Here is a 21,352-nt window from a genome sequence, read left to right on the forward strand (position 1 = left end):
GGTGAGAACCAAAGACATGTTGTAGCGCTAGTTCCCACTTGCGGAGTTCTGAGAAACTGGAGTATGGGGGGAAGAATCCAGATCAAATGTGTGGCGAAACAGGCACCAAGGTCATGACTGTCATGTTGTAGAACATGCTCTGCAACACTGTGCTGCTGGTGTACACCCTCTGTGTATGCCCATTAATCCTGATGATAATTGGGTGGTAGTCATGCCAATGTAAAAGGTTGAACAGTGTTTACGTAACAGCTAGTATATGACGTGTTGTTACACAGGTGGCTCACCCCTTGATAGTATATGTTTTGCCAGTTACAGGGTTGGAATAGGTAGTGGTCGGAGGGTGCACAGGGCAATTCTCACAGTGAGGATAGTCACAGGGGTAGGAGACCTAGGGGAGGGAGACTGATGCAGAAGGAGCATAGGAGCTGACAAGATTGCGAAGATTGGGAGGGCGACGAAAGGCTGTTCTAAGTGGAGTGGGCAACACCTCAGACAGAATGGATCTCATTTCAGGGCATAATTTTACAAAGTCATGGCCTCATCAAAGTATCTGATTAATACATTCAAGACCAGGATAATACTGACTGACAAGTGGTGTGCTCCAAAGTTAGTTTTTGGAGGGATCAGCAATACCTGGATTGGATGTGATGGCCCGGGAAATCTGCTTTTGAACTAGGCTGTTGAGATAATTACATCCAGTGAAGATTGAGGCGAGAGTGGTGGTGTATTGCCATAAAGAGTCTGCCTCCAAACAAATACATTTGCCTCAAATGCCAAGACTGCATGGGAGGGATGGCAGCTGTCAAAATGTAAATACTGTTTGTCATTTGCTAATATGCTTCATGTGAATGGAAGTGTGTAGCTGGCCTTTGATGAGGATGAGATCAACATCAAGGAAAGTGGCATTGGATTTGGAATAGGACCATGCAAAATTTAATTGGGAGAAGGTGTTTAGAGATTACAGGAATTTTAACAGGTGAGCCTCACCATGAGTCCATATGACAAAGATGTCATCAATGTATCTAAACCAAATCAGGGGCTGAAGGCCCATGGATACCAGGGAAGCCCCCTCCAAGTGATCCATGAAAAGGTTGGCACAGGAAGGAGCCATCCTGGTTCCCATCGCCGCACTCCTGATCTGTTTCTATGTGTGCCCCTCAAAGGTGAAGTAATTGTTGGTAAGTATAAAACTGATTAAGGTGTGCAAGTAAAAGGTCACAGATTTAGAATTAGGTGGGTGTTGACTGATGAAATGTTCAGCACTTGATTCCAAACCTATAACATCCTTCTTGCTCACCTTAATCAATTTTATACTTACCAACAATTACTTCACCTTTGAGGGGCACACATAGAAATAGATCAGGAGTGCGGCCATGGGAACCAGAATGGCTTCTTCCTACACCAACCTTTTCAGGGGTCTCTGGGAGGGGGATTCTCGGGGTTCCATGAGCCTTCAGCCTCTGGTTTGATCTAGATACATTGATGGCATCTTTGTCATATGGACTCATGGTGAGGTTCACATGTTAAAATTCCTGTAATCTCTAAACACCTTCTCCCAATTAAATTTTACATGGTCCTGTTCCAAATCCAATGCCACTTTCCTAGATATTGATCTCATCCTCACCAAACGCCAGCTACACACTTCCATCCACATGAAGTGTACTAGCAAACAACAAACAGTACTTACATTTTGACAGTTGCCATCCCTCCCACACAGCCTTGGCATTCAAGGCAAATGTATTTATTTGGATGCAGACTCTTTACAGCAATACACCACCACTCTCACCTCACCCTTCACTGGGCGTAATTATCTCAACAGCCTAGTTCAAAAGCAGATTTCCCAGGCAATCACATCCAATCCAGGTGCTGCTGATCCCTATAAAAACAACTTTGGAGCACACCACTTGTCACTCAGTATTATCCTGGTCTTGAATGTATTAATAAGCTACTTTGACAAGGCCATGACTTCCTAAAAGCATGCCCTGAAATGAGATCCATTCTGTCTGAGGTGTTGCCCACCACACCTAGAACAGCTTTTCATCGCCCTCCCATTCTTCACAATATCCTTGTCAGACCCTATGTTCTTCTGCACCCATCTCCCTCCCCTAGGACTCCTGCCCCTGTGACCATCCCCACAGCAAGAACTGCCCTATGCACTCTCCTATTACCACCTATTCCAGCCCTGTAACTGGCAAAATATATATTATCAAAGGAAGAGCCACCTGTGTAACAACACATGTCATACACTTGCTGTTATGTAAATACTTTTCAGCCTTTTACATTCGCATGATTACCACCCATGCCCACCTGGCCTTAATTTACGTTAATTCCTTCTGTCTCAGCATTTCTTCACATTAACTATTGCTTTCTTCATTCTGTTTTAGTTTTCTACATCTTTCGCTTTTTGATCTGTTAATTTTTCGCTGTCCCTCCTCGCACCTCTGTTACATGCAACACACTTAGTTTTTCACTCTTATTAATTCAAGCACAATGTTTTAGTACCAATCTCTGCTTGCATCATACCCTGTATTCCACCTTAAGTTCTCAGGTTTTCAAATCTCGTCCGGTGTGGTTCCCAACAATCAGTTTCTCCTTCTCATCTCATCCAGCAAGTCTCCCCTGACCTGGGGTTCTGGGTGCTTTTTCTGAATTGTACCCTCTTCCCTAAACCTCTCCAGTCCTTTTCCTTCACCACTCTTCCTTTCTCTTCAACTCTTCTGCTAGGAGGAGGAGGCACTGGCTCCGGAAGCTTGTAAAAGTTAAACCTTTTTCTGTGTGTGTTCTCCTGCTGCCAATTGGCGATTAGTTTTTTATCTGCTTATTTACATTATATTGTAACTAATTCAGTGTTTGTTTGCAGGTACATGTCTGCAGTCCTAGTGTACACAGAAATCCCCATGTCACAGTACTGTAGTATGCTGCTAGACGAGCTGAAACTAAATAGTACGCCCCATTGATAAAATGGAGTATTGTGCTATAATATGAGCTCAGCAGCAGTGGAAATGTGATGAATCCAGATGGACTGGCCTGACAGCTGTTAAGTGTCCACTGCTGCTAAAAATGAATTACCACATGACACTCCACTTTATCTACAGGCTGTGTCATTTCGTTTTGGCTCCTCTAACAGGGTACTACGGTACAATGTGCACCAGATCTGTAAACATGTATCTGCAAACAAACAAAAAATTCATTGCATTAATCTAACTTTTCAAGGTGATAGTTAAAACTTTATGATTGTCCATCATATTTCGATCACAGACCTGAAAAAAACTGAAGATGAGAATTCAATAATTCAGTGAACTTCCTGACATTTTTAGAAGGTTCAGAATCAGTTACAATCAGCATTGTTGGCACCAACTCCAGAAAACATTCACAGTGAAATAATATACCACAAAATACCCAACTATCTCAAAAAAAAAAAAACAAAAAAAAAGGATAAAGGCAAATTTACTTTCCAGTTTATGCACATAAGTCAAACATTTAAATATGCCTGAGGTATTCATTTGAAGTGTAGCAACATTACTGACCATCTTATTTTCAGCGGGTATAGGGGCTTCATAATATTGTGACATATAATCAGTGCCATAAGGAGAAATTTAAAGCAGTGAGATTGGAATTAAAGTGGTCAAATTAAATACAGGGCTATTACAAATGATTGAAGCGATTTCATAAATTCACTGTAGCTCCATTCATTGACATATGGTCATGACACACTACAGATATGTAGAAAAACTCATAAATTTTTGTTCGGCTGAAGCCGCACTTCAGGTTTCTGCCGCCAGAGCGCTCGAGAGCGCAGTGAGACAAAATGGTGACAGGAGCCGAGAAAGCGTATGTCGTGCTTGAAATGCACTCACACAGTCAATCATAACAGTGCAACGACACTTTAGGATGAAGTTCAACAAAGATCCACCAACTGCTAACTCCATTCGGCGATGGTATGTGCAGTTTAAAGCTTCTGGATGCCTCTGTAAGGGGAAATCAAGGGGTCGGCCTGCAGTGAGCGAAGAAATAGTTGAACGCGTGCGGGCAAGTTTCACGCGTAGCCCGTGGAAGTCGACGAATAAAGCAAGCACAGAGCTAAACGTACCACAGCCGACGGTTTGGAAAATCTTACGGAAAAGGCTAAAGCAGAAGTATTTCTTAAACAGGAGATTGGAAAACTGATGGATCGGTCGTGGTGGAGATCATGATCAACAATTCATGTCATGGCCTCCATGCTCTCCCGACTTAACACCATGCGATTTCTTTCTGTGGGGTTATGTGAAACATTCAGTGTTTAAACCTCCTCTACCAAGAAACGTGCCAGAACTGCGAGCTCGAATCAACGATGCTTTTGAACTCATTGATGGGGACATGCTGCGCTGAGTGTGGGAGGAACTTGATTATCGGCTTGATGTCTGCCGAATCACTAAAGGGCCACATATCGAACATTTGTGAATGCCTAAAAAAACTTTTTGAGTTTTTGTATGTGTGTGCAAAGCATTCTGAAAATATCTCAAATAATAAAGTTATTTCAAAGCTGTGAAATTGCTTCAATCATTTGTAATAACCCTGTACTTATCTTCACCAATCATACAGTTCAGATTCCGTTACTAATGTCACACAACCGGAGATACTGTCTTTTGAAATCACATTTTCTGGCTCACTGCCAGCAACAGACTTTCAAATAATTTTGGTAAAACTTCACGTACAAGCATGATACATTGTCAACTGAGAGAGAGAGTTTTATAACATTTAAGGGAGAGTCATTTTGTCCAAATAATATACAGACAAAAAATGACCGCCCAGGTTAAAACAATAAATAACTGCCTGTGAATTTTCATACTCCAACACAAGGCTGTTACGACTGGCAAAACTCTAATTGCTTATCAATACAGTGTAACCCATATGCAGAACAACTACTGAAATGGACAGAAAAGACTATGTCTGCTATCCATCTATGTGTGTAGTACCTGGTCCTCTTGTGGTCATCCATGAACTGTACCACAATATTGCTCAGCATGGTCTACCACAGAGTCTGTGAACCTAATGATACGCACATTGCGAGACTGACCAATTTCCTATTGCAACACTCGTGGGGGTTCTGATGACACTTTATCTTTGTGTAAGGTCTCCCCCTTATACTTCAGCCTGATTCACTCAGCTGACTTTTTCTCAACCTGCAGTGAGTATTTGTGTTCTTATCTTAGTGCTCACCAAATGCAATCTGAAATTGAGACAAACATGTAATTTTGCTGAAGTAAATAACATTCTTCAGTCTCAAATTTTCAAGGAATAAAAATGTTACTGTGTGTACATAGCACCAGCTAATAATTATAAATGTAGAGGAGCTTTTTGAACAGCAGTTACACCAAAAAATGACAACGGCAGCAAAGGTTTTTATTAGCTTAGAACAATTTAATCCTTGCACTAAATTATACAACCTTCTCCATTTAAATAGATATAATCATCTTGATGCTGAAGCATTTCTGTCAGAATTGTTTTTGGAGAGGGTCCCCCTTGAGTAAAATATTTTTTTAATTTTACCTTATATTCCCCAGATGTACACAAATAAAAAAATTTGTCACTGAAGTTTCTACATCATCACGAAAAATGCTTTTTATTACTGGTACACATATAAATTTGAGTTTTTAAAGATAGTATTTACATATATGAAAAACATAAAGTTTTGTATATATACCTCATTATCACATGCTGTTAATTTCTGGATTTTATATATCTTAATGCAGTTGTTTTGTTTCATAGTTCATTCTATACAGTTGCAGATCATGAACTGTGAAATAAAACAACTGCATTAAATTACACAAAATCCAGGAAACCCACAGTGTGTGGTAAAAAGGTATATGTACAAAATTTTGTCTGTTATTCAGGTATGTAAATACTGTCTTTACAAAGTTAAGTTTGTATGTGTACCAGTAGTAAAAAACATCTTTGCTGTTTTATAGATGATAACAAAACACACACTGATGATGCTGAAACTTCAGTGAAACATGTCTGGGGAATAAAAAGAAAATTAAAAATATTGTGTTTTGCTCAAGGTAGACCCTCTCCAAAAACAAATCTGTTAAACAGATATGTACAAAAAATAAAATACTTTTCTGATACATAGAGTCATTCCTACATACACATGTTTTATGTTCTGTTAATAATGTGGGATGAGTGAAGTAAAGGATGTACTGAAGTATTTCACTGAAATTTAGCTGCTAGACTCTTACGTTATTACTGTTGGTGTAAGGCACACTTTTAGTGGCAGGATCAGTTGTGGTGATACCTAAACAAAGTTCCCATTATCCTGACTACTTTTTGTTACATATTTAGGTATATTCATTATGAAGGTCCAACAAAGAGTCTAGTTGGACTTGAAACAGCTGCATTAGTTGGAGCAACAACCAAAAAATGGCACATTTGCAAATCTGCTTGCAGTTTTTAGAGAATTTCACAAAATTGTCAGTGAAAGTGATAATCCAATTTTTTTATCTGTCTCAAAATGAAGGTTGCGCACACAGAAAAGGATTACTGTATATACAGCTGTCCCTAGAAACACTTTTCAATCCACATAGTCACACAAGGAAAACCCCTTTAGTTAAATTTCATATGAAATGACTTGCAAAATGTAACAAAGGGAAATTAATAGATTCCACATCAAGCTGAGACTGACGGTAAACAATATCAGTTTGATAATGAAACAGAACAAACTCTGTATTTCCAAACAATGTGGTTGTTTCTTCATAATACGAATGTAGTTCGTCTCCCATTAAATAGGTAAAGCAGCAGTATATGGTGCAAAACTAGTTAGCAGAAACTATCATCTAGTGTCAATTAACATTTACCTCCTTATTATATACAAAATTAGCAAAGTGTTTTAATAATATTGCCACTAATTTAAATGTATGCAACACAAGCTTGGAGAATAAATTTTCGTACTACCACCAACTAGCATCTCCAAACTTGATAAGAAAATTCAAGTAACTTCTAAAGTCTAGAAGATACAATATGCTGTGCCAGATTGAAAGGGAGAATGTAGTGTTTAAGAATCATTTTTATTTATCAGTCACAATCACATTTTGTATTAACACCAACATTACTGTCACCAGGTGATCTCCACCCTGCCATAGCTACCCCACGGTCAGTCAAAAGTTGTCATCTTGCTAATGAAACATGAAGTAGCCAAACAGCTGTTAATAATTAACTGAATGCCATGTATAAATAGTGTCACATTTTAAACACTTCCTGTGATTCACTGTGTAAGAATTAACTTGTATTTTATCAAACTGTATACATAAAGAAAAGAAAATGTTCATCTTTATTGTGAATGCATGAGAGTTTTGATGGGTTTGATGCTTAGTTACAAGAAAGATATGGCAGAACTGGAAACAGTTTAGTTGTTTGGTAAAATTACTTTGAACACACCATCTGAAATAAGCATACACACCCTGTTCCACTTAACCAGTGCATGATGGAATGATTCTGAAACCACATGAATGACAAATCTAAATTCTAATCATGAGAGGAAAAGGAACTCCAAGTATTTAGAAATTTAATATTTCATCAGTTATTACAATAAAGATCAATCCTAGAACACAAAATACTATTACAATTGCAGCACAGATAATCATTTACATACTGGTGTACAGAAGGGAATGCTATCTTAAGACAGGTAGAGAAACTTCATCCGGTAACTTTTTGATGATCGCAGTATAAATTACAATTTCTGAAAATCACTGTAAGATGTGTTGTAGATAGTTTTTGTTTGTTATTTAGTAATATTTCTCTCTGTCCCTCTCATAGATGAAGCACGAGTCTGCGTGTAAGCTGTTACTATTCTAAGTGAATATTTATGGTCCGTACATGCAAGAGTGACTGGCAAGTTCTGCAGGACTTACTAGATTTCTTCCTGGACACCAGAACCTGACACTGTTTCCTCTAAGTAGGTTATTAATTCCTGGGACTCCCTCACATAAATTTAACAAGTATGCGAGCAATGATATTGATCTTCTTGGTAGACTCATAACAAAATATACCTTGTTTCTGGTACATCACTCAGATACTGAACTCTGGTAGTCACACTTTTGTTGCCACGAATTCTACTAATGAACTGATGCCTGCTAAATGTTTACCTACAGCTGAGGATATGTTAGTGTTCTGTTAAATACCCAACCCACCATTATTGCTACTAGTGTTTCGTTAATCAACAATTGTATATTAAAAAAGCACTTTTCCTTAAGGACTCTGACTTGAGAAACATTAATATAAATATATGTTCTTAATATGCCCTGACTAATAACTTTGTCACATTTAGTGAAGTTTATAACGTATTTTGACTGATAAAGGAATGATGCTGAAAACTATGTACTTTGTGTTATTTCTTTATGTATGTAAAGAATTGTCAGTGTCAGTTCAAACATTGTAAAAGAAACTAAGTCCTTATGAAATTATTTACTGGTGTTGGCTGAATTTTTGTGTGATCACATTGGATTTACTCCATTGCCAAAGACTGCTGTATCACATTATAAAGACCATGCCACAGAAACATACCTCAATTATTTTATGTCAGCTGACACCTAACAATCACAAAACTATTCTTTCCCTTTGTATATGATAGCACATTTCAATTTAAGTACCCATTATTACGTTATTTATGCATATTATACACCAAGACAGGTAGCCTAAATGAACAGTTTGAATTAAGACAGTATTTTGGCACTCAGATTGCCTTTCAAACATTCAAAAAATTCTGCTAATACTCCACTTCCTGTTTGAAATGAAGAGAATCCAACAAAGTCTCTTCTGTGTGTGTTGTTTCCATAAATGAACTTCCAATAAAAGTACTGATACCAGTTTTTCAATGTATGAGGATTTTTTTTATTATTTTATATCCAGTTTTGATCGCCAAGGATCATCTTCAAATCAGCTTGAAAGGCACAAAATTTCTATTCATGGTGCATTCCTGTCACTTACGGTTATTTGCATATTCTGTATGCGTCTTTTAGTCTAATCTGAAGACGATCAATATAGGTCAGAACTGGTAATCAAATAAAGTAAAAACAGCTTGTGATAACAGATAGGAATAAATACTACAATGTCATGCATCTCGTTTGCTGCATCTTCGTCGAGACATCATCACGTTACATCAATATGAACTCACAGGTTCTTTACTTAATGAGTTTGTTTTACTACTGAGTTGTCCTACAGTCCAAATTTTTTTGTTAATCAACACGCTGAACATTGTTGCTGTGTGTAAAACAAACATATGCACTGAATAAGATTCAGAAAACACAATGGAATACTTTGAGAAACTGTGCTGAACTTTCGTGGTTGTTGCAATAAGGAAGCTGAGCGTACCATAAAAAAAAGTGCAAATACAAATTCACAAGAAACATTCAGACAACCCCAATTTGGAGAATTTCAGCTGAAGGTTTCCTGTAAAATAGAAAACCACAGATTTCATTTATAATAAAATTTTATTCAAAGTTATTATATAATTATAAATATGCAAAGAACAAATATCAGTTTTACAGTTTTAGAACACACACACACACACACACACACACACACACACACACACACACACATCCGCGCGCGAAAAATAGTTCATACTGCCTAATGGATATGACCACCTTGGAGCAATACAACAATTCTGGATTCGTTAACATAATAATTTTCACAACAGTAAGTTGCTTAATAGTTGTTATGCAATCTAAAATAAAAAGAAATGGGACTGAAAGAAGCAAACGGCAAATAGTAACACAAATGATTTATCTAATATCCCGACAGTGCGGTCACACACGCGTCTTTCACATACACAGCACTAACTCTAAAGTCCGTGTGATCCAAATTACGGAGCTCTTTCGTCGCCGACGACAGAAGTGGCAGAAATAAGTTGGAGGAGTTGAATCTCACTTGTAAACAAAGTGAAGAGACCACTTCTCCACTTAGCCCAAATACCACTTACAATAAAACGCAAGAGCCCTATGTACCATTATGAACTAATATCTGAAAGCAATACAGTATATCGATGACCTGGCAGATAAATTATCAACGATAAACTGTATTCCACTCACTGAACTGAACAATATGCACTCTATTAAATTATTTAGAAAATGTGCGAACATTAATGATAAAACAAATAAGAAAATGTAAATCCATTTGAATGCGAAGAGTTTCACCAATCACGTGGCCTTGATAAATTTTGACGGGCGCGCTGAGATAGCACGCCAATCGATAGCTGGCGCGAAGACCTCAAGTCGCAATATCGGTTCGGCCATGAGCTGGAAGAGTTAGATCTGGCAGCGGAATCGAGATACACGTGCCGAGATCCCCACTTCCAACTTACGGCCGTCCGGAGACCGTTCCCTGCCGAGCTCGCATCTTCTAGGGCTACAACAGACTGACCACTGGCCGCCGATCGAGCTAGCTTTTATAATCAGTCGCACGTTTATCGCGAGGCCCTGCGATCGGCGCGATTGGCCCAATCTTGGCCCGTATCGTCAACTCGACGTCGGTGGCTAATGGCGAAACCTATACTCGTATTAGCAGGTTGATACGATAAGGCGCCGTGGGAGCGAGAGGCGGGGCGGATTCGGCGCAAGCCTCGATTGCGACACGTCAAAGATCAGCGATCACCTGACTTGGAAATCCAGGAAAACTGTTATCGAATACGTGCGCGGCTCATGAAGGTACAGAGTACGATACATTGCATGATGTGCAGGTAGAGAACTGCTAAATCTATCCTGCAGCCACCACAATAAGAACAGAAACCTTTGCTGTTAATTTTTTATACAAATTATTAACCGAGAGTTGGGAATGCTTCCCGTCGTGGTAAAAAATACTGTCAGACTACCAGTATTACAAATTCGCAAACCCCAAAAACCTCAACTGGGATACCGACATGAAAATCTGTAGCACATGTTGAGAAGCTGTAAGTGTTACACGCAAATTTCGCATTCTTCTTCTCCCACACGAGTTACAAAACACTACTGGTATTATGGCGTAATTAAGTAGGCTCAAAATTAGAGTTTATACGGCAAAAGAAAGCTATCAGCTACAGTTGTAACTTAACGGCCCTGATCATTCCGTTATGATACAATGCTATCCTACAGCTAAATAAAGTACCGTAATGTATCTCGATATGATATTTTAATGCATCTGCTCCTTTTTTATTCCTGTAGTATGGTAACTGCAATACAATAGAAGAGCCTCGATGAAATACACAAATGTGGAGCACTGAATTCTCAGAGGATGGAGAATTCGATGAATGTAGAAATTAATAATTATCTGTGGTGAGCTGGCAAATGAGAATGAATGTCGCAATTATTGCAGACATATTTGAGCGAACATAACACTAAACGATTGGAATTACAATACAACTGCAAAAAACTGGAGGATCTTACATTATTGAACCTTCAGCATCAATAAGTTACGTAGTAATCACATAGAAAGGAGAAACGGATACTAACAGCTGGCTGGCTATTCGAGTGATGCCGGGTAAATTAATGCCGTCTATAGATGATAAAGTTAGTGGACATTTAGACAACTGAACATGATAAACTCATACAAAATTGAGCCCAATTGTTAACAGAAGAATTCGCCCGTGTGGCATGCAAAAGTGAATGCATAGTTTTTTAATGCATCACAGCCGCTGAGATAAAGTGAAATTACACTCATTTGTGTGAGTTAATTTCCGTATTCTTAGTGAGCAGGATACTAATTAAAGTGCATGGGCATGTTTTCCTGGGAAAATGGAACAGAAACCAGCACTTAGGGCTGTTTGTAGATTATAACAAAAGACGATATAACGTCGCAAATCTGTCTACATGATATAAAGCGAACGGAAATAATAGCATTCCGGGAAACCAAAGGAAAAGGACACCGAATACGAAGTTACTGAGGTGGGAAGCAGAACTGTTGGTTTTTATTCGGTTAGTAATTGCGCAGTAGTTTAGTATAAAAATCGAAGCTGTAGAGTGTGTGAATGCAGAGTTAATTGAACCAGCAAAGTAGGTTCAGGTAAGATGGTTCAATTGGCTGTGAGCACTATGGGACTTAACACCTGAGGTCATCAGTCCCCTAGAACTTAGAACTACTTAAACCTAACTAACCTAAGGACATCACCCACATCCATGCCCGAGGCAGGATTCGAACCTGTGACCGTAGCGGTCGCGCGGTTCCAGACTGAAGCGCCTAGAACCGCTCGGCCACCAGGGCCGGCTCAGGTAAGAAGAGCTGAACATGATACTCGGGGAAAAAAAAAAAGAAACCTGTGTCACGGCAGGACCAGGAAAGTAGCATCTACTGTGGAATGAGCGCAGAAGTAGACAAGGAAGAAGAAACGAACAGCTGCGCGGAAATACTATGGTTACCAGGTACATTAAAGCTGTTGCTAGAAAAAAAAGTTTACAGACAGTGAACAAAGTAATTCGATGCAGAACCTTGTTCAGCTCCACATGAAACATGCAGAGATTATTTCAAACGACTGAAATGATTGCAGAACCTATCCTGAATGTATGTATTTGCCCTGTTTTTGTTAACAGAAACCTAAACAACTATGACTTAAGCCGGCCGAAGTGGCCGAGCGGTTCTAGGCGCTACAGTTTGGAACCGTGAGACCGCTACGGTCGCAGGTTCGAATCCTGCCTCGGGCATGGATGTGTGTGATGTCCTTAGGTTAGTTAGGTTTAAGTACTTCTAAGTTCTAGGTGACTGATGACCTCAGATGTTAAGTCCCATAGTGCTCAGAGCCATTGGAACCATTTACACTTTCAACAGACTATTATATTACAATCATAATTCATGCAGAGCATCTGTTTTGTATTATTTAATCGTATGTATTGTCATTTACGTAAAAATCTGAATTATTTACCAGATGACTTCCACTGTGTGTAAAAATACTCAATGCATTTGGTGGCTGTTGCAAACACGAACAGTTACTCGTATGAGCAAGAATATACCCGTAGTTTTATGCCCTCGATTTGCGTCGCCTAGAAACGTAACTATCGATAGACAAGGGATTCCATAGTTAAATAAACTCGGACGCGCGGCAGTGTCTAACGCAAGGTACTAGATCGTCAGACGTTGTCGTAGAATAGCGCACGAATAAATACAATAATTGCAATTGTAGATGAGTGGATACAACATTTTAAATATTTTAAACCACGCATATCACAAATTTGACAAGAAATGGGTATAGAAGAACGGTTAGGCTGGTTCCTCGTCAACAACTCAGTAGTACAACAAAATTTACAGATTATGTACAAGGCGTCCCTTCCGAGCCAAGAGCGAGCAACAAGGTGGCACAGTGTGAGAGACTTTATTTGTATTCCAGAGGAACCAAATTAAAATCTCTGTCCCACGATTCGGATTTATATTTTCCGTAGTTTCACTAAATCACACAAGGCAAACCCCTCACCGTGGTCAAAGTCGCTAACGAACGTCTGTGCTGTGGTGCTCAACTCTGACCTACGTAGGTTCGATTCCTGGTAATGGAAAAAAGTATTTACCGCCAGTGTTTGGCCGGTAAGGAGTGGAGAGGTAGTGGCGTAATGTCCCTGACGATCAGATTCCCCCCCCCCCCCCAATGTCCTCGATTAAACTCCAAACCTTCCTGTAGTGTTTCACGGAGTGGGGATGTGACACTGTTGATGGTTATACGTCCGTCTAATATGGTCATTCAGCTCGGCGTCTTGGTGATCTTTGGAATAGACTATTTGCTGGCACTACCCCCTTCTATCATCATCATACCTCTCCCCTTCCTTCCATATACAAAATTACAGCCACCACTCTCATGTTTTGCAAAAGAAATGTGCTACTGTGCGCGAAGAAAGAAAAACCTCTTCATTTCGGAAGCTGAGCCTAGCCCTCATAGTTTCCCAGCCAACCACATCGCCCGATTTACTGTTTACTCAATGAAAATGCCTGGCTCGTTCCTCTGGAATAAAAACGATCGATTTCTATCCCTATTTTCACTTCCCCTTTCTCCCATAACCCGAGAGTGTGCTCCAGCTCTGAGCTTTTTTCCTTCCTATCTAAGAATAAGTGTCAGTTTGCTGGCAGGAGCGTCACCCTGCTACTGAAATAATAATTGCCAAATTTAGTGTAGGCAAACGCCAATCGTTTTCGCATCCGGAAAACGGAAATAATATCAGGAACGAGGGAATGAGTCATGGTAGTCGGACTGGAAGCCATCTCCGTTTTTCCGGATGTGAGTACAGTTCCCTGCTCTGAGTCAGCGATCTAAGTAAACCATTGACAGTGTTCTCGCTCGTAGCAGCAATCTGACAAAGCGCTTTAGGAAGGTGGAAAGATCACATTACAACGGTCTCCAAAAGCAAATCGTAGAAATCATGAACATAAGCTACAGAGATGTCATTCTTGATGTTGAACGCCCTATTTAGACGTTTCAATTGTATTCTTCAAAACACAGTCCAATGCCATGCGGACGATGAGTTAACCGTATGAGTCAAGGGCGCCGCTCCTGAGATTGCAAGGCACGGCTTGATTCGGTTTCAGTTTGCAGGTTCGCATACGCCGGGCAGTTTTCCACATTCATCGAGCACAAATCTAAATTGCATCTTCACATTCATCTCGTTCACATTATCCACAGAAATCAATAATGTAAGTTACGTTTTTCAAGATACTTCACCAATTTCAATAACAGATGCAACAGCAGCTTCATTTTTACTGCATTTTGGCCATTCTGTCAATTCAACTTGTTTTATTGATACATCAGTTTTGATAGTCAGGTTTGTTCTTTCATTTTAAATACTCTGCGTTGACACACAAACATACAATAATGGAATGCTCAAAACCCACACTCACGCCCGAGGCGGGACTTAACTCACTTTCATTGCCAGCTACGATACTCTGAGGTCATGGATGTTAACCAGTTTCTTAAAAGGAAGCGAGTGACAGGTTTCTGTCCATTGGCTACGCTGCTCACAGAAAGCTTGTTACATCTGCGCGAAATGTCGCTCGAGTATGTGGAAATCCTATCAGAAAGGATTAGTAGGGGTGTACAGAAAGATAGGACGGACGCCCAGTGTTATGCCCAGTTTAGTATGAGAATGTAACAGATACACTGCAATTGGAGAAAACGTTCTGAAAAAGCTGTGAAAAATTGGTTACAAGATATCAATAATTTGTTTTGATTCGAGAGCAAAATAATATTTCGGAACTGCGTACATGCATTTTATGTGAACTAGTTGACAATATAAACGCAGTAGTGAGCTCACTTCATATGGAAATGTTGTAACATCAAAACGATGGCGATCTTTTGGGTTGGAGGTATTACAATACTTTCTTAGAAGCGGACGAAGGTCTTTCTTCCAACAATGCTGGCTATGATGGGAAGAACGTGGGCTAGTGCGTTGTTCCATGCACCGCATAGCAATCTGCGTAGAACACCCTAGAAATCTACCTTTTATTTCAATGACAAAACATACATTGATAAGGCAAAACATTATGGCCACTGCCCACCGCGAGTTTGGATGTCGCCTAGCGGCGTTGCGGGCACGTGACGCCGTAACAGAAGTATGCAAGCGGAGCAGACACGGACGGTGGATCACCCTAGCGAAGATATGGGCTGGAAATGGGGAAATCCATTGAGATAAGCAACTCTGACAAAGGGCGGATTAATATTATTACGCAGAGCCTGTATAAAGAGTATCTCGAAAACGGCAAAACTGGTTGAATGTTCACGTGATACTGTAGTGAGCAACGCCGGAAAGAGGCAGAAGGGCAGTGAAACTATCACTAGGCGCTAAATGGGTGGACGCCCATGGCTCTTCACGGAATGTGGGGTTCGGAGGCTTATCTGCTCTGTAAAGTAGGATAGATGGTGATCTGTGGCGTCTCTGCCGAAAGAGCAAAATGCGGGTGCACGCACAAGTGTTTCGGTGCACACCGTTCATCGTACATTATTGAACATGGAGCTCCGCAGCAGACCATCCCTACGTATTCACATACTAACCCGATCAAATCGTCAATTGCGAATGCAGCGGGGACGGGACCATCGAGATTCGATCGTCGATCAATGGAAGCGTGTCTGCTCTTCGGGTGAATCACATTTTTGGGTGAACGACGGCTCGAAACGTGCAGCACGCCACGGATGCAAGCTGGTGGGAGCAGTATTACGCTATGGCAGACATTCTCCTGCGCTTGCATCGGACCTGTGATAATAATCGAAGACACGCTGACAGTCGCGAACCACCTGCATCCCTGCTTCATGTCTTGCCCGACGGTGATGTCATCTTTCAGCAGTATAATTGTCCGTGTCTAGGAGCCACAACCGTGCTACAGTAGTTTGAGGATCATTATCGTGAACTGACGTTGATGTGTCGGCGACCAAATTTATGGGGGTGCCGAGATACTTTTGATCACATAGTGTATGTTCTATCGCTTTCCGACTAGGAGAGTTTGGTGGCTAAGTCATCAACGTGAGTTTAGTATCACCTTCCTTCAACCACTGTAACACGATTCTGGCATTGTGAAACTGGCAGCTATCGTCTCGAAAGATGCCAACGTCGTCGGGGAAGAGATCTAGCGTGAAGGTATACAGGTGGTCCGAAATAATGTTCACGTAGTCCAAGCTGCCATAATGCCTTCAATTGCTACCAAAGATCTCACAAAATCCCAGATGAATGTCCATGGTACGGCCCCCACTGGCGTGCATCCATGGCAGGGTGCATTTTTTAAGCAGCCATTCGCCTGGATGACGGCATATCCAGACACGAGCATCGAGCTGGTGTAACAAGAAGCGTGATTAATCCAACGCGTTTTCACTGATCTACAGTCCAATCTCGATTACTCAGTCCACACTTCAATCGGAATTGACGATGGGTCAGCATGGAAACACGTATCAACCTTCTGCTGCGGAGCCCCTTGTTCAACAATGTGCACTGAGAAGTGTGCTCTGATATAGTTGTGCCCGCACTAATATTTTACTCTGTCGTCAATTCTGCCATAGATCACCACCTATGCTGCTCAACAGGGCGGAGAAGCCTCCGACCACCATGTTATGTGATGAGGCGTGGACATACAAAATCTTCTCATCTACTCGTTGCTTCGTCGTCCTTCACCATTTTCCATTGATACAAGAGGCGCATGCGAACAGCTGACCAGCTTCGCCTTTTCCGAGATGCTCGCTCCCAGGCGCCGGGACATTAATGGCTCTGAGCACTATGGGACTTAACATCTGAGGTCATCAGTCCCCTAGAACTCAGAACTACTTAAACCTAACTAACCTGCCCGAGGCAGGATTCGAACCTGCGACCGTAGCAGCCGCGTGGTTCCGGACTGAAGAGCCTAGAACCGCTCGGCCACAGCGGCCGGCACGCGCTGCGGAATGTGACAGTAGAAGACACGCGTGATAATTTGGAGACCATAAGGGATCCAGTCTTAGATTTCGACAGAGCTTTGGAAGACTTGCAGTCACAAAAGGCATAATGAATTGGTGACATTCATTAGGAATTTCTAAAATCGTCGGTGGGGGAATAACAAACAAACGACTAGAGAAAGGGCAAATACATGCGAGAATTAACGATCAGTTCGACAGATCACGTAACCAAACTTCTTACCAGAAAAATATACAGAAGTGCAAATAAAAATGAGGATCTATTAATTGACGACGTTTGACTTCAGGGAAGGTAAAGGCGCTGGACAGGCAGTTTTGACATAACGCCTGATAATGTAGGCAATAATTAAGATTAACAGGAGAGAAGTATTAGGATTAAGAAGGATGAAAGCTAAGGAAGTAGTACACACATCAAAAAAAGTTTTGCATGGCCTCGGTTCCGAGAGTTCAGGAACATGTACAGAAAATTGGAATAGAGACCAACGTAAACATCAATTCTGCCCTTTTTATTGTTCACGAAAACCACACATTGCATGTTGTACCACCATACAGCGAGACCTTCAGAGGTGATGGTCCAGATTGTTGTACACACCGGTACATCTAATACCCAGTACCACGTCCTCATGCATTGATGCATGCCTGTATTCGTCGTGGCATACTATCCAGAAGTTCATCAAGGCACTTTTGGTCCAGATTGTCCCACGCCTCAATGGTGATTCGGCGTAGATCCCTCAGAGTTGTTGGTGTGTCATGTGGTTCATAAACAGCCCTTTTCAATCTATCCCAGGCATGTTCGATAGGGTTCATGTCTGGAGAACATGCTGGCCACTCTAGTCGAGCGATGTCGTTATCATGAAGGAAGTCATTCAGAAGATGTGCACGACGGGGGCGCGAATTGTCGTCCATAAAGACGAATGCCGTGCAGATAGGGTTGCACTATCGGTCGGAGAATGGCATTCACGTATCGTACAGCCGTTACGGCGCCTTCCATGACCACCAGCGGCGTACGTCGGCCCCACATAATGCCATCCCAAAACAGCAGGGAACCTCTACCTTGGGGCACTCGCTGGACAGTGTGTCTAAAGCGTTCAACCTGACCGAGTTGCCTCCAAACACGTCTCCGACGATTTTCTGGTTGAAGGCATATGCGACACTCATCGGCGAAGAGAACATGATGCCAATGCTGAGCGGGCCATTCGGCATGTTGTTGGGTCCATCTGTATCGCGCTGCATGGTTTCGTCGTTGCAAAGATGGACCTCGCCATGGACGTCGGGAGAGAAGTTGCGCATCGTGCAGCCTATTGCGCACAGTTTGAGTGGCAACACGATGTCCTGTGGCTGCACCAAAAGCATTATTCAACATGGTGGCGTTGCTGTCAGGGTTCCTCCGAGCCATAGTCTGTAGGTAGCGGTCATCCACTGCAGTAGTAGCCCTTGGGAGGCCTGAGCGAGGCATGTCATCGACAGTTCCTGTCTCTCTGTATCTCCTCCATGTCCGAACAACATCGCTTTGGTTCACTCGGAGGCGCCTGGATACTTCCCTTGTTGAGAGCCCTTCCTGGCACAAAGTAACAATGCGGACGCGATCGAACCGCGGTTTTGACCGTCTAGGCATAGTTGAACTACAGACAACACGAGCCGTGTACCTCCTTCCTGGTGGAATGACTGGAACTGATCGGCTGTCCGACCGCCTCCGTCTAACAGGCGCTGCTCATGCATGGTCGTTTTCATCTCTGGGCGGGTTTAGTGACATCTGTGAACAGTCAAAGGGACTGTGTCTGTGATACAATATCCACAGTTAACGTGTATCTTCGGGAGTTCTGGGAACCAGGGTGATGCAAAACTTTTTCTGATGTATGTATTTCTCCTCTGTTGCTCAACATTTACGTCGAAGAAGCAATGGAGGAAATAAAAAAGGCACAAGAGAGACATTAAAATGCAAGGTGAAAGGATAGCAATGATAAGATCCACTGGTAACATTGCTGTCCTCTATGAAAGTAAAGAATAAATACGGGGCCTCTTCAATAGGACCAACACTTAACTGAGCACAGAAGGAAGGTGACAGTATTAAGGAGCAGCAAAAATATGATAAGTGAAAAAATTTACAGCAGAACTGAGGACAATGTACGGAACTTATCGAAGGAAGTCTGCAACCTTCGAATCAAAACACCGCATGACGAACGAAGTAAGAACATAAGAAAGAAAATAAGCACGGGCAAAAAGAACAATCTTTGACGAAAGAAGTATTAAACAAGGCCTGTATTTTATGAAAGAATTTCTAAGAAAGTACATCTGGAGCACAACATTCTGTGGTGGTGAATCATGACTATGAGAAAAACAGAAAAGAGGAGGATTGATGCGTTTGAGATGTGGTGTTACAGAAGGATGTAGAATATTAAGTGGACTGACGAGATAAAAACGAGGCTCTCCGCGGAAATGGCTATGCGGAAAACACTAACTACCAGGAGAGGCAGGATAGTACAATGTGTGTCTAGAGGGAGCAGTAGAGGGTGTAATGGTTCTTTATTTACGTGACCATTACGGCACTCCAACCCCAGTTCTTGACACCAGTAATATCGTACTACTTTTCTGCGAAGTAACAGACATATTTTTGTGACAATATTCACATTTGGTTTTATTAATGTATAGGTACTCCGATGCATCGATATATTACAGTGATATGGTTCTTGTGTGTATTCATTTCTGTGAGACTGTCATAATCTTTGACTTACTTGTAACCGTTTTGGCGCGAATGCGCACAGAGCAGTCTTTCTTTCACTTTGCAGAAGTTGTTATTTCGCTTTGTAAAGAACAGTCAAGTCTTGTGTTTGGTTAAAGTGGAAATTAAATATATGAAGATTGATGCAAAACTGCTTTCTTGATGATGTGACGATTAAGAAGAAGTATATGTGAATTTACAAGAAGTTTAATAAAAATGTGGATCGTGAACACCAAGTCAAAAATTATTTCTACCATACCATTGTTCTGATCTGGGATTGTTTAGTCATTAAGAATTTCCTGAAAAACGCATTTGTTAGGTCTTCAAATATTGCTAAAATACAGATCTGGACCTTCTAGCAGTCAAAGTGGATCATCCTAGAATCAACAAGATGAGCCATAACAACTTCGACGAAATCTACGTGAGAATCCATTCAAGATACGTGCCAAAATTAATGACTTTTTTACAGTGACTTCATTATTTCCATTCTGACGATACCATCCACAGTCAATAACTTTGTTGTTGCCCAATAAAGCGAACATATGCTGCGTGAGCAACATTATTAACCTGATTTCTAACATACTTTGCAAGTGGTGGTATTGTTAGAAGGGTTACTCTGAGATGAAGAGTTTGGCACAGGATACGAAATCATGGCAAGCCGCATCAAATCAGTCAGTGGAATGCGAACAAAAACAAAATGGTATGAAACGCGCTGAACGTCCAGCGCTTTCTTGTGGGAAAAGGCCATGGCAGCTAAGAATTCATCTAACGGACGAGTCACCAGTGACCGTGTCTCACATCAGCATAACTCACAGCAGCACCGATTTGCATCAAAGCGAAAAGGTTTTCGGCAAATCTTAGACTCGGAGTTGTATGAACACAGCTCTCCCATCCTGCCGGCGCAAAACCAACAATGAAGTCTTCCGTGCGCACCGCAGTTCGAATCTACCAACTCAGATCGAGTGCTACCTCTCCATCACGATATAGCGACTTCAGTCATGACGGTAGGTGTGTAACGAGCGAATGATTGCTACAAAATGGTAATTGTAGTTCGCGATGTAAGAAATCTGAATGCGGTGTACCATGAAGCAGATCATTATACATCGCTCTACATAAAAGTGTTCGCATTTCTAAATACCATTTATGGTGAGTAGCAGGAATGGAGATAAGGATTTAGCATCTCGTTGACGACGAGGTCATCACAAATGGTGCAAAAGCTTGGCTTGTGGAAGCATGTGAAAGGACATCGGCCGTGTCGTTCTGAAAGGAAACACCCAGGCATT

General features: G+C 41.3%; 1 protein-coding gene across 1 annotated transcript in view; it reads right to left on the bottom strand.

The window, feature by feature from the left end:
- Window positions 1–21,352, bottom strand: part of LOC126471204 (KICSTOR complex protein SZT2-like) — a 525,225-nt gene that overhangs the window by 322,862 nt on the left and 181,011 nt on the right. The gene's annotated exons all lie outside the window — the stretch shown is intronic.

Source organism: Schistocerca serialis, chromosome 3 (assembly GCF_023864345.2).
Source record: "Schistocerca serialis cubense isolate TAMUIC-IGC-003099 chromosome 3, iqSchSeri2.2, whole genome shotgun sequence".
NCBI lineage: Eukaryota > Metazoa > Arthropoda > Insecta > Orthoptera > Acrididae > Schistocerca > Schistocerca serialis.